Below are 17,760 nucleotides of genomic sequence, written 5' to 3'. Positions count from 1 at the left end.
GTCCTGGGACTCTGCTGCCCCTGAGCATGCCCACTAGCAGCTGGTCCTGGGACTCTGTTTCCCCCGAGCATGCGCACTAGCAGCTGGTCCTGGGACTCTGCAGCCCCTGAGCATGCCCACTAGCAGCTGGTCCTGGGATTCTGCCCCTGAGCATGTGCACTAGCAGCTGATCCTGGGATTCTGCCCCTGAGCATGTGCACTAGCAGCTGGTCCTGGGACTCTGCCCCTGAGCATGCCCACTAGCAGCTGGTCCTGGGACTCTGCTACCCCTGAGCATGCCCACTAGCAGCTGGTCCTGGGACTCTGCTGCCCCTGAGCATGCGCACTAGCAGCTGGTCCTGGGACTCTGCTGCCCCTGAGCATGCGCACTAGCAGCTGGTCCTGGGATTCTGCCCCTGAGCATGCGCACTAGCAGCTGGTCCTGGGACTCTGCCCCTGAGCATGCGCGTTCTAAACCCCAACAAGAGCGGTGCATGCGGACTTTGAGGCGCCCGGAGAGGAATCTGTCATTTGCCTTTGATCAATAACCCTCATGGTCTTGCGGACCTCCATCCGGCTGGCCCTCATCCTTCGCTGCTTCAGTGCAAAAAAAAAGCCCCAAACTTCTCCAATCTCTGTTACTAACTGCTCTTTGGTATATAAAATTATGAGGGGCCTGGATAGAGTGGGTTGGAGGGACCTATTTTCCTTAGCAGCGAGGTCAATAACCAGGGGCCATAGATTTAAAGTAATTGGTAGAAGCAGTTAGATGAGCACTTGAAATGCCATAGCATACAAGGCTACGGACCAAGTGCTGGAAAATGGGATTAGATTAGACAGGGCTTGATGGCCGGCGTGGACACGATGGGCCGAAGGGCCTCTTTCTGTGCTGTATAACTCTATGGCCTAGAAATTCAGTATAGCCACATTTGGGGCGCTAAAGTCGGGCGGCCGCTAAAGTTTGCGCCCGGCACAAAGTCGCGCCACCTTCGCCGATATTCAGTCGCATCGCCCCAAGAGGTTGCTGCTGCGCTAAAACAGACGATGCACGACTATCTTTAGGCGCTAAGCCGGCGGTGCTGAGCGATACCCCCGAGGCCGGGCGCAGTGCAGGTGCAGCGAGTTGTTGATTGACGGCTCTTAAAGGGGGAGGGTGGATTTGTTTGCCTGCCACGCCCTGCACACTGCAGCCCTCAACCTAGGCCTGACCACTTCTGCTTCATCTGCACAACGCCCAGGGCTATGGAGAAGGCCAGGGAGAGAGTGCAGCGCTTCAGCGACGGTGACCTGAGGGTGCTGGTTGGCGGAGTGGAGCGCAGGCACCATGTTCTGTTCCCAGAAGGTGGCAGGAGGCCGCTGCCCAGCGCCTACCGGAAAGCCTGGAGGGAGGTCTCAAACAGGGTGTCTTCCAACAGCGGGGTTGCCAGGACTCCTGTGCAATGCCGGAAGAAGTTCAACGACCTCACTCGGGTTGTCAGGGTGAGTACCCTTTCCAGTGTCCTCCTCATCCCTGCATGTGCACCTCAGTTTATGGGCAAAGGGACCTGAAAGCCCTAATGGCCAGCCCTCATCCAGCAGCTATGGGACTGTCATGAAAATAACTTGCACATTCAGCACTTTACACACTATACAAGCTATTTGACCATGGGAGGCATTGCAGACAAGATCAGGGCTTCACACTGTACAAGCTATTCGACCATGGGAGGCAGTGCAGACAAGATCAGGGCTTCACACTGTACTTAGAGGCCGTCCTTTCTCTTGCAGGCCAAGGTGGCGCACAACTGGCGGAAACTAAGTGAGACCGGGGGAGGCCGTCCTGACGTCAAAGAGCTCTCCGACCTCGACCAGCATGTGGAGCGCATTATGGCAGGCCGGCTGCTTGGCCCCGTCGCCAGTGGAGATGCCGACCCTGTTCTGGGCACCAATGGTAAGGGCATCACCTTTTTGACCTCTCTCTTTCCACTTGCGCCTCAGATCAGCATCCTTTGCCACTGCCCGACCAATGCAGTGCATGGCAGCACTCATGCCTCCCTCGCTGCCGCCCTGTCCTCACTCTAAAGCTACTCTTGTGCCTTCCTGCTTTCAGATGGTGAATCGCCAGGTGAGGAGGCGGGCCCTCAAGCTGCCACTGTCAGCGATTCCGAATTCGAGGAGGAGGAAGAGGAAGCCAGCCCATCAGTGCCACCCTCAGCCGCGCCAGCCCATGGCGATGTAGGGGACACGTCTTCCCTGGAGGGGAGCCGGGGGGAAGGGTCGGAGGAGAGTGAAGCTCCGGGGCCCAGCGGCCTGCAGCAACGCGGGAGGGGTGGGGAAGCTCGGCAGACTTCTCCCCAGAGGGTGAGTGCGGCCTCCAGTCCTGCGACGGTCAGCGCAGAGGAGGTGCGGCTCCTGGAGGAAATGGCCGTCCAGGCTGAGCGCAGGCACAATGAGCTCATGGCTGCAGTGGCAAGGATGCCTGACTCCATTGAGTCTTTGTCAAGGAGTGTGCAGCAATTTGGAGCAGCACAGGCCAGGAGTCTGGATCAATTCAGTGCAGCACAGGCCAGGAGTCTACAGGACATCGCGGCAGCACAGGCGGCTTCGAGCCAAGTGCTCAGTCGTGCCGTCCATTCACTGGCTGTTGTCATGCGGACACAGACCAGGGCCACATGGGCACTAACTGCTGCCACCCTCGCTGGATCAGCCAGGCATCGCCAGGGCACTTGCCGTGCAGCAGCAGCCCAGCAGTCTGTTCTTCAGCTGTTTGCTGCGCATGCTGCAGTGCTGGCCCGTGCGAGTGCCAATGTATCAGGCGACCAGGGAGCACCTGCGATCTGTTAGGTTGGCACCATTCCTGCAGCCGACACTGCCACTCCACCATTGCAGCTGCCACGAGCCGCTGGACAGACTGCTGCCGGCCAAGCAGAGTTGGAGCAGTCAGCAGCCGGCCCCTCCAGGGCCAGAGCTGGTGCAGGCCGACCCCCAAGGGCATCTGCCGTCTCACCATCTGACCCTCAGCAGCCTTCCCCCAGCCTTGCTGCAGCCACTGGGCTCCCATTGAGGAGGAGCTGCAGGGCGGGCAGGGGCCAGGCAAGGATGCGAAAGGCATCGCCCTCGCAGGGCAAAAAGTAGAAGGTGTGCACAAATGCTTTGTGGTTGTTGAAAGGCCGAGACTGGTGTAGTTGTGTTTTTGTAAGGCCGAGACTGGTGTCTTTCTTTGTTTTTGTAAGGCCGAGACTGGTGTCTTTCTTTGTTTTTGTAAGGTCGAGACTGTTAGTTTTGTGTTTTTGGAGGGGGCTTCTCAACATGAGGTTGTAATGTGGGAAGGGCAGAGGTTTGCAATAAATTAATGTTCTTAAATCGCACTGTGCATGGTTTATTTGGCAAGTCCTGGTTGCCCTGCTCGGCTGAGGGCTTGTGGAGCGGCTACATTCATCTGCTGACATTGGCACAAGCCATTCCCTGAGAGGGGGCATGGAACCAACGTTCAATAAGCCGGCGACGGGCGGCCCTTGCACTTTCTGCCTCCCTCCTGTGCTGGTCCTCCTCCTCCTCCTCCTCCTCAGGTGGTCCTCCAATCTCTGGTGGCAGTGGCTGAGTCCTGCGGATAGCCAGGTTGTGCAGCATGCAGCACACGACCACGAAATGGGAGACTCGCTCCGGCGAATATTGTAGGGCTCCACTGGAACGATCCAGACAGCGGAACCGTTGCTTCAGGACGCCGATTGTTTGCTCAATTATGTTCCTGGTCGCTTGATGGCTGTCGTTGTATCCCTCTTCAGCAGGGGTGCTGGGCGCACGGAGCGGGGTCATCAGCCAGGTACACAAAGGATAGCCTTTGTCCCCGAGAAGCCATCCTCGTGGGTGAGGCTGGGCCTGGAACATGTCTGCCACAGAAGTCTGGCGCAGGATGAAGGCATCGTGGCTGCTGCCTGGAAAGCGGGCATTGACAGCTAGGATGAGCTGCCTGTGGTCACACACCAGCTGGACGTTCAGCGAATGGTAGCCCTTCCAGTTGCGGTAATCCTCAGAATTCTCCAGAGGTGCCCGCAAAGCCACATGCATGCAGTCAATGGCGCCCTGCACCATGGGGAAGCCCGCGAATGCTGCAAAGCCCATTGCACGCTGTTGCTGCTTGGCAAGGGCCATGGAGAAGGAGATGAACTGACGTCTCCTTTTGAAAAGGGCATTGGTCACCTGGCGGATGCAGCAATGCACGGTGAACTGGGAGATGTTGGAAATGTCCCCAGTAGCGGATTGGAAGGAGCCGGTGGCATAGAAGTTGAGAGCCATCGTCACCTTCACTGCCACCGACAGAGACGTCCTGCTCCTCTGATGTGGCTGCAGATCACCGCCAAGCAGGTGGCAGATCTCTGTGACCACCTCCCTTCGGAATCGCAGCCTCCGAACACACTGCTCGTCAGACATGTTGAGATAGGAGAACTGCTGGCGGTATACCCTGGGTGGGTAAGGCCTCCGTTCCCGACGCCTGTTGCCCCCTCTCCGTCTAGCCAGGACTGCCACTCTCTCACGGCGTCTGTGAGCCCTTTGGATGCAATGGAGAAGGCCAGCGTTTGCACCCATTGCAGCCCCCATTATATGTTAGCAAACAATGATATGTCAATGAAGGCAAAGACAAGTGGAAAGCTGTGGCCTGAAGCCACAAGTACCTGTCCGAGTGTTGAGCCAAAGCAGAAAGCTCTCTACCTTGGTCTCTCTGCAAAGATCCGTCTCTCAAGAAGGACTGCTGCGAAATGGCAGCCTTTTCTAGTGCAGGAGGAGTGCCCTTTAATTTGCGCCCCCCGCGCCCCGCATCGACTGAGCACCATTCCACTCTACCAGTCGCTAGGGGCGCCAGGCGCACAAGAGGGCGTTGTGACTGAATTTCCGGTTTGGGGCGCACAAAGGGCGTTGCACGAGGAAATGACGTCAGGATCTGCGCGCGCAGCTGAGTGCGCGCAAAGACTTTGCGCCGCCGCTAAATCGTGAGTGAAGTTGGGGAGAGGCGCAGATCACGCTGCGCCCGGCCGCTAGCCGCCTAGCGCCCGACATCTACTCCTCCTAAGGCGCTACCGGCTGGCGCAACCAACTGACTCTAGGGCAGTTGAGGAGAATTTTTTTCGCTCAGAGGGTGGTCGGGGTCTGGAACTTTCTGCCTGAAAGGGTGGGAGAGGCAGAAACCCTTATTTCAGTTGCAGGAAACTTTGGTTTATCCGGAGGTTATATGCCTGGAAACCTCGACCTAACGGCAGAAATCAGCAGCCGTTTTGGTTAGTTTTTTTTTCTTCTCCTAGCATTTTTTTAACAGTCAGGCTCTGGAAAGCGTCTCTGTAGCTTAGCAACAGCTTCAGAGACGCTTCCAAGGTACGGGCCGAGTGTTTACAAGCTGTTGCTAAGCAACAGTGTTTGTTGCCAGATACGGAGATTTAAACCTCCGTATCCTTCAACATTAGCGCTGGTCTATCCGGAAGTTTTGATAGATCGGCAGCAGCTCGGTCCCGTCGGTGCCGGATATCAGAACTTTTCCTGTAAATAGTACCTGGATATGCACATGAAGTGCTGTCACCTGCAGGGCTACGGACCAAGAGCTGGAAAGTGAGGTTAGGCTGGAAAGCTGCTTTTTGGCCGGCTCAGGCACGATGGGCTGAATGGCCTCCTTCTGTGCCCTAAATTTCTGTGATTCTATGATAGCCCCTCCATTGCTGGACAGTCTGGGTCAAAATGGAGTGAAAAAGAGAAACAAAGAACTTAAAGAAAGACTTGTATAGCGCCTTTCACGATCATCAGATGTCCCAAAGCGCTTTACAGCCAATGAAGTGGAGTCACTGTTGTAATGTAGGAAAACCAGCAGCCAAGTTGTGCTCAGCAACATCCCACAAACAGCAATTCCAAAATTATATAGATTATGCAACAGTTCCTGCAGATTGGAGGGTGGCAAATGTAACCCCACTATTTAAAAAAGGAGGGAGAGAGAAAACATGGAACTACAGACCGGTTAGCCTCACATCAGTAGTAGGGAAAATGCTAGACTCTATTATGAAGGATGTGATAACAGGATACTTAGGAAATATCAACGGGATTAGACAAAGTCAGCATGGATTTATGAAAGGAAAATCGTGTTTGACAAACCTACTGGAGTTTTTTGAGGATGTAACTGGTAGAATAGTTAAGGGAGAACCAGTGGATGTGTATTTGGATTTTCAGAACGCCTTTGATAAAGTCCCACATAAGAGGTTAGTGTGCAAAATGAAAGCACATGGGATTGGGGGTAATATACTGGCATGGATTAAAAATTGGTTAACAGACAGGAAACAGAGTTGGAATAAATGGGTCTTTTTTGGGGTGGCAGGCGATGACTAGTGGGGTACCGCAGGGGTCAGTGCTTGGGCCCCAGCTATTCACAATATATATCAATGATTTGGATGAGGGAACCAAATGTAATATTTCCAAGTTTGCTGACGACACGAAACTAGGTGGGATTGTGAGTTGTGAGGAGGATGCAAAGAGGCTTCAAGGTGATTTAGACAAGTTGAGTGAGTGGGCAAATACATGACAGATGCAGCATAACGTGGATAAATGTGAAGTTATCCACTTCGGTAGAAAAAACAGAAAGGCAGAGTATTATTTAAATGGTGATAGATTGGGAAATGTTGATGTACAGAGGGACCTGGGTGTCCTTGTACACCAGTCACTGAAAGCAAACATGCAGGTGCAGCAAGCAGTTAGGAAGGCAAATGGTATGTTGGCCTTCATTGCAAGAGGATTTGAGTACAGGAGCAAGGATGTCTTACTACAGTTATACAGGGCCTTGGTGAGGCCACACCTGGAGTACTGTCTGCAGTTTTGGTCTCCTTACCTAAGAAAGGATATACTTGCCATAGAGGGAGTGCAGCGAAGGTTCACCAGACTGATTCCTGGGATGGCAGGACTGTCGTATGAGGAGAGATTGGGTCGACTAGGCCTGTATTCACTAGAGTTTAGAAGAATGAGAGAGGATCTCATTGAAACGTATAAAATTCTGACAGGGCTAGACAGACTGGATGCAGGGAGGATGTTTCCCCTGGCTGGGGGTTTAGAACAAGGGGTCACCGTCTCAGGATACGGGGTCAGCCATTTAGGACTGAGATGAGGAGAAATTTCTTCACTCAGAGGGTTGTGAACCTGTGGAATTCTCTACCACAGCAGGCTGTGGAGGCCAAGTCACTGAATATATTTAAGAAGGTAGTTAGATAGATTTCTAGACACAAAAGGCATCAAGGGGTACGGGGAGAGAGCGGGAATATGGTATTGAGATGGAGGATCAGCCATGATCATATTGAATGACGGAGCAGGCTCGAAGGGCCGAATGGCCAACTCCTGCTCCTATTTTTCTATGTTTCTATGCAATGTAATAATGACTAGATAATCTGTTTTTTTTTAGTGATGTTGATTGAGGGGTAGATGTTGGCCAGGACACCAGGGATAATTCCCCTAATCATCTTCGAAATAGTGCCCTGGGATCATTTACGTCCACCCGAGAGAGCAGACGAGGTGTCGGTTTAACGTCTCATCTGAAAGACGGCACCTCTGACAGTGCAGCACTCCCTCAGCACTGCACTGGAGCATCAGCCTGGATTTTTGGGCTCAAGTCTCTGGAGTGGGACTTGAACCCACAACCTCTGACTCAGAGGCGAGGGTGCATTTATTCGCCGCCCTTCATGACCCCAGGATGCCCAAAGGGCTGCACGGCCAATTCATTGATTTTGAATTGCTGTCGCTGTTGTAATGTAGGGAAAGGCGCCAGCCAATTTATACTCGGGGACCCTCCGTTATTCCTTACCCTGGCTTCCCTCAAAATCCTTGGATGGAAACCATCATGTCCCTGGGATTTGTCCCCCCTCCGTTTGAGGAACGTCTTCAGTCCCGTATCTTGTAGCTTTTAAAAGCTCTTTAGAATAATTTGTCCGTGATTACACTGTTGTGGAGTATTTTAAACCAACACTCGACACAAGGTTTTAGATCGATAGTCAAGTTGTCTTTATTGCACCGGTGGGGAAACAGTCTGCTCTGTCTTAGCCAGACCTTTCCAAATTGGTGCAGCAAACACTACATTTTTATACATTACAATACACATGGCCATCTCATGTTAAATTGATTCCTACCACCTGATTGGACCTTGGCCCACATGCATCTTCACTGATTGGTTGCCTATGCCGCGTTACATTAAAGTACCGCCTTTATTATCGGCCGTTATCCTTCAAGCTGTTGTTGCACCTCTGACCTTTGTTTATGCCAGATGGGGTCTCATCAACATTGTACTTCTGACTCATTGTCCTCCTTTCCTGCCTCTTTTACTTCCAACTCATTGTTTTACTTTCCTGCCAGAACAGAACTTACATCCTCTTAGGTCTCTTATGGTTTCCACATCCGACTATGTTATCAACTTAGAAAAAGCTTACTACTGCAAAAGGCCCATTAGATTATTGTCTTTATTACACCATTCAGTGAAACTGCCAGCGATGTCAGTTTAACTCTTTCCCCACTGCAATCCCCCCTTTTGGTACTTGACCCTTGCCCAAGTTAAACCACATGTATAAGCATCGCTGTGCCTCCTGCCCCATGTGGTGATCAGGCGCTGGTTCGGGAGGCCCTGCATACCCATCATGTTTAGAGCAAACTTGTGTTTTCCGACTCGCTTTAGCTTTGTTTGGTCCGTTTCTTTTTACAAGCGGTGCATGCTGCTATTCCCCATCCTATAGCCATGACTAACTGTACTATCACTAATATATGAGAAATGATGCAGATCCATGGGTGTATGTTGACATTCATTCCCCAATCCCACAGCTTCTCATACCACGGGACTTCCTGTAGCTCTACCTCTATGTCCCTTTCTAATTCCCCAAGATTCCTTTGCAACACTATGTATTGTTTCACCATCTTACTTAAATCCTCTTTCATTTCTTGCAGATCCTTTTGCAGGCGGGGTATTGGGGCCCCTACTGGATCTTCATAATTAACCAACTCGTCCTTCAGACTATCTGGCACGTTTAGTTTTATCTCCTCCCTTGAATGTACATACACCAATCTGGTGTGTCCAATTGTCACATGGATCTTTGGCATAAAGCAAAAGTTGGGCATTGTGATTGCACATATAAGATTACTATATTTGTACTCAGTCTCTGTGGTGGCTATACAATACTCCCCTTCGCCTCTATATTCCGAGCGGGTGTGATGGTGATCAACATGTGATAATTTCAACACACATCCCTCTGTCTTATTACAGCCGCACTCATCCTTAGGGCCTTCTCCTACCGGATGTGGGCATATCGTAAGCGTGCCTTTCCCATGGCATCCGTTTAGGGAGACTCCTCTCATAGTACCATTCTTCCTGATGGCATAGGTATCAATTGGATAGTATTGGAGGTATGTCTCACCCCTCACTATGCCTCTGTTTGTTACCTGGTACTGTGGGTATGGAGTCATGTCTAGTCCCACCAGTGGTATCAGGAGTACCATGCCTATCATTGCTGTCACTTCTGCTTTACATTTTTGTAGCACTGGATATACTCTGGTCATCCCTTTGAGGGTACAAGCACTCAGAGGGCCTGGATTCTGGCTCAGGCCATAGAGCTGTGTGCTGTTAATCCAGTCTGGTAAGTTGCCTCGCGGTATCTGTGCCAGATTATGTTTTAGCTGTCCGGTGATCCATTGGCCATAGGCATGACACAAGCCTCTCCCTACCCCGTCTTTTGCCTGTTCCTTATCTCTATGGTTTAGTTTGTTGATAATGCTGGCATGGTCCTCTATAACCTTGATTCCCTCGAGTAATTTTCTTATCCTATGTCCTCCCAACTCTGATCCTTGTCGAACCAAACCAGTTTCCTTCTCTAAAATCTGCTGTATTACACTTTGTAGTCGTTCCACACTACTTTGGACTCCTTGTATATCTAGGGCATTACATAAGAACATAAGAAATAGGAGCAGGAGAAGGCCAATCGGCCCCTCGAGCCTGCTCCGCCATTCAATAAGATCATGGCTGATCTGATCCTAACCGCCAATCTACTATCACAGAACCATCTCCTGAATCTAACAGAATTAGACACACGAAATAGGAGCAGGATCAGGCTACACGGCCCCTGGGCCCGCTCCGCTACCCACAGGGCCATGACCGATCCGAACCTAGATTCATGTCCAAATTCCTGCCCGCTCCCCGTAACCCTTAATTCCCTTTACTTCTAGGAAACTGTCTATTTCTGTTTTAAATTTATGTAATGATGTAGCTTCTACAGCTTTTTGGGGCAGTATATTCCATGGACCTACCACCCTCTGAGTGAAGTAGTTCCTCCTCATCTCAGTTTTGAAAGAGCAGCCCCTTATTCTAAGACTATGCCCCCTAGTTCTAGTTTCACCCATCATCGGGAACATCCTCCCCGCATCCACCCGATCCAACCCCTTCACAATCTTATATGTTTCAATAAGATCGCCTCTCATTCTTCTGAACTCCAATGAGTAGAGTCCCAATCTACTCAACCTCTCATCATATGTCCATCCCCTCATCCCCGGGATTAACCGAGTGAACCTTCTTTGTACTGACTCAAGAGCAAGTATGTCTTTTCTTAAGTATGGGCACCAAAACTGTATGCAGTATTCCAGGTGCGGTCTCACCAATACCTTGTACAACTGAAGCAATACCTCCCTATTTTTATATTCTATCCCCCTAGCAATGAAAGCCAACATTCCATTGGCCTTCTTAATCACTTGCTGCACCTGCATACTAACCTTTTGAGTTTCGTGCACCAGGACCCCCAGATCCCTTTGTACTTCAGTACTTTCAAGTTTCTTGCCATTAAGATAATAATTTGCTCTACGATTTTTCCTGCCAAAGTGCATAACCTCACACTTTCCGGTATTGTATTCCATCTGCCAAATCTCTGCCCACTCACTTAGCCTGTCTATGTCCCCTTGCAGGTTTTTTATGTCCTCCTCACTCACTACTTTCCCTCCCATCTTAGTATCATCTGCAAACTTTGATATGTTACACTCGGTCCCCTCCTCCAAATCAATAATATAGATTGTAAAGAGTTGGGGACCCAGCACTGACCCCTGCGGAACACCACTAGTTACTGATTGCCAGTCTGAGAATGACCCATTTATCCCAACTCTCTGCCTTCTGTTAGATAGCCAATCCTCTATCCATGCCAGAATATTACCCCCAATCCCGTGATTTTTTATCTTAAGCAATAATCTTTTGTGTGGCACCTTGTCAAATGCCTTTTGGAAGTCTAAATACACTATGTCCACTGGTTCCCCTTTATCCACCCTATATGTTACTTCCTCAAAGAACTCCAGCAAATTTGTCAAACATGACTTCCCTTTCATAAGACCATGCTGACTTTGTCCTATTAAATTATGTTTATCCAAATGTCCTGTTACTGTCTCCTTAATAATGGACTCCAAAATTTTACATACCACAGATATTAGGCTAACCGGTCTATAGTTTCCAGCCTTCTGTCTACTGCCCTTTTTAAATAAGGGTGTTACATTAGCAGTTTTCCAGTCTGCCGGGACCTTTGCTGAGTCCAGGGAGTTTTGGAAAATTATTACCAATGCATCCACAATCCCTACCGCCACTTCCCTCAAGACCCTAGGATGTAAGCCATCAGGTCCAGGTGATTTATCCGCCTTGAGTCCCATTATTTTACCGAGTCTTAGTGATTTTGATCGTGTTTAGCTCCTCCCCCCCCCTATAGCCCCCTGTTTGTCCAGTGTTGGGATATTCTTAGTGTCCTCTACTGTAAAGACTAATACAAAATATTCATTCAGTGTTTTTGCCATCGCCATATTTCCCACCATTAATTTCCCGGTCTCATCCTCTAAGGGACCAACATTTACTTTAGCCACCCTTTTTCTTTTTATATAACTATAAAAACTCTTACTATCTGTTTTTATATTTTTTGCTAATTTACTTTCATAATCTATCTTCCCTTTCTTAATCAATCTTTTTGTTATTTTTTGCTGTCTTTTAAAATTTTCCCAATCCTCTATCCTCCCACTAGATTTGGCTACCTTATATGCCCTTGTTTTTAGTTGAATACTATCCTTAATTTCTTTACTTAGCCATGGATGGCTGTCTTTTCTTTTACACCCTTTTCTTCTCAGTGGAATATATATTTTTTGGAAGTGTAAAATAACTCCTTAAATGTACACCACTGATCATGTATCGTCTTCCCCTTTAATCTATTTTCCCAATCCACTCTACTCAATTCCGCTCTCATACCTTCATAGTCTCGTTTATTCAAGCTTAGCACGCTTGTTTGAGATCCAACCTTCTCACCCTCTAATTGAATATGGAATTCAACCATGTTATGGTCACTCATTCCAAGGGGATCCTTTACTAGGACATTTTTAATTAATCCTGTCCCGTTACACATGACCAGATCTAAGGTTGCTTGCCCCCTGGTCGGTTCAGTTACATACTGCTCAAGAAACCCATCCCTAATACACTCAATGAACTCATCCTCAAGGCAGCCCTGCCCAATTTGATTTGTCCAATTAATATGATAGTTAAAATCCCCCATAATTATAGATGTTCCCTTATTACAAGCCTCAACTATTTCCTGATTGATACTCCGTCCAACAGAGTTGCAACTGTTCGGAGGCCTATAGACTACGCCCACTAGTGTTTTTTCCCCCTTATTATTCCTTATCTCCACCCAAACTGTTTCATTATCCCGACCTTTTGACCCAATATCATTTCTCTGTATTACAGTGATTCCTTCCTTTATTAACATAGCCACCCCACCTCCCCTTCCTTCCTGCATGTCCTTCCTGATCGTTAAATAACCTGGTATGTTTAATTACCAGGCATTGTCACCCTGCAGCCATGTTTCTGTAATGGCCACAAGATCATACCCATATGTAGTTATTTGTGCCATTAACTCGTCTATTTTGTTACGAATGCTACGTGCATTCAGATAGAGAACTTTCAAATATGTTTTGTGTCACTTAGTTCCTGCTTTTGCCCTTTTTATTACTTTACCTTTTACTCCATACCTTCTGCCCCTTCCTGACATGCTCTGGTTTTTAATTTCCCCACTGCTACCTAAGTCTATGACCTTCTCTGTTGTCATTTTTATTATTTGCTCTCTCGGAACCTCCCCCCCACTAGTTAGTTTAAAGCCCTCTCTACAGCCCTAGTTATATGATTCACCAGGACTCTAGTCCCAGCACTGGCCAAGTGAAGCCCGTCCCAACGGAACAGCTCCCTCCTGCCCCAGTACTGGTGCCAGTGTCCCAGGAAGCAAAACCCATTTCTCCCACACCAGTCTTTGAGCCATGCATTTAACTCTCTAATTTTATTTGTCCTAGCCAAATTCGCTCGTGGCTCAGGGATTATTACCCTTGAGGTTCTGTTTTTTAATTTGACCCCTAGCTGCTCATACTCCTTTAACAGAACCGGCTTCCTAGTCCTATCTACGTCATTTGTACCAACATGGACCATGACAACTGGATCCACCCCCTCGCACTGCAAGTTTCTTTCCAGCCCAGAGGAGATGTCCTTAACCCTGGCACCAGGTAGGCAACACAGCCTTCGGGACTCTCGCTCTCGGCTGCAGAGAACTCTATCTATCCCCCTAATAATACTATCCCCTACCACTACAACATTTCTATTTAATCCCCCCTCTTGAATGGCCCCCCATTCCATGGTGCTGTGGCCAGGTTGCTCATCCTCCCTGCAGTCCCTGCTCCTGTCCCCACAGGGAGTAAGAACCTCGAACCTGTTGGACAAGAGCAAGGGCTGCGGCTCCTCCAACACTACCTCCTGGATCCCCGTACCTGCCTCACTTGTAGTCACACCGTCCTGTCCCTGACCATGGGCTACATCTGAATTAATTAACTTCATAGGTGTGACCACCTCCTGAAACACAGAGTCCAGGTACTTCTCCCCCTCCCTGATGTGTCGCAGTGTCTGAAGCTCAGACTCCAGCTCATCAACACGGAGCTGGAGTTCCTGTAGCAGCAGACACTTGTCACAGATGTAATCACCGTGTGCCTCAATGGGGTCCACTGGCTCCCACATCTCGCAACAGTAACACATCACCTGCTCCATTCTATGTAATTAATTACATTTTTTATTGTTAGTTATGGACACCCTCTGCCCGATTATAGATGCTAGTATCCCCTTTAATTAATTGGATTTAAATTAAATCAATCCCTCTAATTACACCAGTTAAATGGTTTACCAACAGTCATTCTGCACCAGAAAGGCCTTATTAACTACAACCCACAGAGTTAAAGTTTGAAAAGAGCACCTAACACCCCACTTACCCGAACTCACACTTACCTAAACTCACAGCACTCTCTGCTGACTCGCACTCAGTGCTTGCTCGCACAAGCACTGGTCTTTTTATACTGTTTGTTTGTTTACAGCCAAATGAGTCACCCCTGCTGATTGGTTAGAGAACTGGTTTCCACTGCCTGCTGTGCCAATTTACTCCTACTGCAGTGTTACCTTGTTTTACTCTTCTTAAACCAACAGAATCCCAAATATTTAACTTTTCCCCTTTACTTAAACTGCTTAAGTAATCTTATCAAGAATGATTTAAAGAGAAATAACAATTAAAGAACTCTCACACTTACCCAAACTCACAGTACTCTCTGCTGACTCGCACATGAATGATGTCCCCGTGTTTATTCCCGTGAGTATATCGGTTCCTAAGCTCCTCTTAATCCTTTGGTGGAATGCAGCATGTCCCCTAAAACTAGAAGCCCCTGTCACATCAGCAGCTTGGTTAATTACATTCTTCATCATATATGCATACAATTCTCCAGTTTTAGTAAACCTTTCACAATATCCTGGCCATTGTAACATGGTTAAGTTCATTAGCACCGGTACAATTTCGTGTCTCCCGTTACCATACAATTGTTCTCCCTCGGTAAATAATACTAGTCCATTCATGGGTCCAGGTTTCATATCTGGACATTGTAGCATCCTCGGTTCGCTTGTCTCTTCTTTCTGTGTATTGGGAGCCGTGGATGAGACTCCGAATGTGATTGTTCCATTAAAACATGGTGCTTCTTCATCATGTACTTGTCGTGTAATGTGGGACGTCCCTTCGCTTATTTCGTGTCCCAGCAGTAATCACACCTTCATGGTGAAGTTTCCCTGTAAATTAAGCAGAAGCCTGGTCGTCACCAGAGGTTAGTTTATCTCCGGTGTTTATTCCATTGTTTCTGTGGGATTTAAGATCAGATGGGTTATTGTTGTACCGTTTTAATTGAGCCCAATGTTTCTATCTACCCTTTCCCCTCATATCTATACATGTGCACGTATCGCTGGTCATGATAACCTCAAATGGTCCGGTCCATCTAGGTGAGAATCCCGATCTCTCTGGCAATATTTTAACAAATACCTGCTCGCCCACCTTGGGTAGGGGCTCCGAGGCCCCCTGCTTTTGTGTATTTTTATCTCTGATGTCTTGTTGTTCTTTAACTTCTTGTTTGTGCTCCTTCAATTGATTATCCAATGTTTGTACGTATTTCCTCATTTTATCTTTTAAGGGTCCTAGTCCCTCGCTACCAGATGCTACTCCTTCCGGCAGACACATTGCTCGTCCAGTCCTGAGTTCATATGGTGTCAGTCCGGTCACCCTGTGATCCTTTTTCCATGTTCCATCTCTACCTTTGGCTGCGCCTCTCTTTGTCCACTGCTCCTGCTCCTCCATTTTGGTCTCCTCTTGGATTCTTTTAATGTTCACTTCCTCTGCTGTTATTCTACCTGCTGCTCTTGCTGCCTGATCAGCTATCATATTTCCTTTTTGTTGTTTGCTCACTATCTTGCGGTGTGCCTTTATTTTAATCACTGCTACCTCTTCTGCTCCTTTTACCACTTCTACTGGGTCTCTCACTACCTCCTCATGATGTATTTGTCCTCCTCCGGAGGTTACATATCCACAAAGTCAACATGGGTTTACAAAAGGTAAATCATGCTTGACTAATTTACTGGAATTTTTTGAGGATGTAACTGGTAAAATAGATAAGGGAGAACCAGTGGGTGCGGTGTACTTGGATTTTCAGAAGGCTTTCGATAAGGTCCCGCATAAGAGATTAGCATGTAAAGTTAAGGCACATGGGATTGGGGGCAAGGTACTGACTTGGATAAAGAACTGGTTGGCAGACAGGAAGCAAAGAGTTGGAATAAACGGCTCTTTTTCCGAGTGGCAGGCAGTGACTAGTGGGGTACCGCAGGGATTGGTCCTTGGACCCCAGCTATTCACAATATACATAAATGATCTAGACGAGGGAACTAGATGTAATATCTCCAAGTTTGCAGATGACACAAAGCTGTGTGTGCTGTGAGGAGGATGCCGAGAAACTCCAGTATGATTTGGACAGGTTGGGTGACTGGGCAGAAGCATGGCAGATGCAGTATAATGTGGATAAATGTGAGGTTATCCACTTTGGTGGCAAAAACAGGAAGGCAGATTATTATCTGAACAGCAATAGATTGGGAGAAGGGGAAGTGCAACGAGACCTGGGTGTCCTTGTGCACCAGTCGGTGAAGGTAATCATGCAGGTGCAGCAGGCGGTTAAGAAGGCAAATGGTATGTTGGCATTCATAGCGCGAGGGTTTGAGTACAAGAACAAGGATGCCTCCTGGATCACTGGGCCTGCTCCTGGGGAAGGTGGGACTTGTACAAGTCAGACGGGTTGCACCTGAACCAGAATGGGACAAATATCCTTGCGGGGAGGTTGTCTAGCACTGTTCGGAGGGGTTTAAACTAACTTGGCAGGGAAATGGGATACAGAGTGGAGCTATAATAGGGGGTGATGTACAGCCAAATATAGAGGAAAAAACAAGTCAGACTGGAAGGCAGAGCAAATATGTAACGGCACAAGGGAGTAGGGCAAGGCTGAATGGCATTTATTTTAATGCAACGAGTCTTACGAATAAGGTGGATGAACTGAAGTTGTTGATGAACACATGGGAGTATGATATTGTTGCTATCACGGAGACATGGTTGAGGGAGGGGCAAGACTGGCAGCTCAATATTCTGGGGTATAGAATCTTCAGGCGAGACAGAGGGGGGTGTAAAAGAGGAGGGAGTGTCACAATATTAATTAAGGAGTCAATTACTGCTGCGAGGAGGGATGATATATTAACAGGTTCCTCTAATGAGGCCATATGGGTAGAACTTAAAAACAAAAAGGGGGCAAGCACTTTGCTAGGAGTGTACTATAGGCCCCCTAACATTCAGGGGGAGATAGAGGAACAGATATGTCGGGAAATCTCAGAGATGTGTGCAAATAATAGGGTAATAATAGTGGGGGATTTCAACTTCCCTAATATTAACTGGGATAGTCAGAGTGTGAAAGGCTCAGAGGGTGCAGAATTCTTAAAGTGCATCCAGGAGAGCTTTTTGAGCCAGCATGTAGAAAGTCCTACAAGAGAGGGGGCGGTACAGGACCTAATTCTAGGGAATGTGGCCGGGCAAGTGGTAGAAGTGTTAGTAGGTGAGCACATTGGTGACAGTGACCATAATTCAGTGAGATTTAAGGTAGTCATGGAAAAGGACAAGGATGGACCGGAAATAAAGGTTCTAAATTGGGGGAAGGCCATTTTTAATATGATAAGGCAGGATCTGGCCAATGTGGACTGGGATCAGCTACTTGAAGGAAAATCCACATCGGAGCAATGGGAGTCTTTCAGAAAAGAAATTGAGAGAGTACAATGGCAACATGTTCCCGTAAAGGTCAAGGGTGGGACCAACAACCCCAGGGAACCTTGGATGTCAAGGGATACAAAGGACTAAAAACAGAGGA

The sequence above is a fragment of the Somniosus microcephalus genome, chromosome 4 (assembly GCF_052327205.1).
Source record: "Somniosus microcephalus isolate GS21.2 chromosome 4, FLI_Smic_1.0, whole genome shotgun sequence".
Lineage (NCBI taxonomy): Eukaryota > Metazoa > Chordata > Chondrichthyes > Squaliformes > Somniosidae > Somniosus > Somniosus microcephalus.
The sequence above is the reverse complement of the archived record's forward strand: the minus strand, read 5'-3'. Positions refer to the sequence as shown.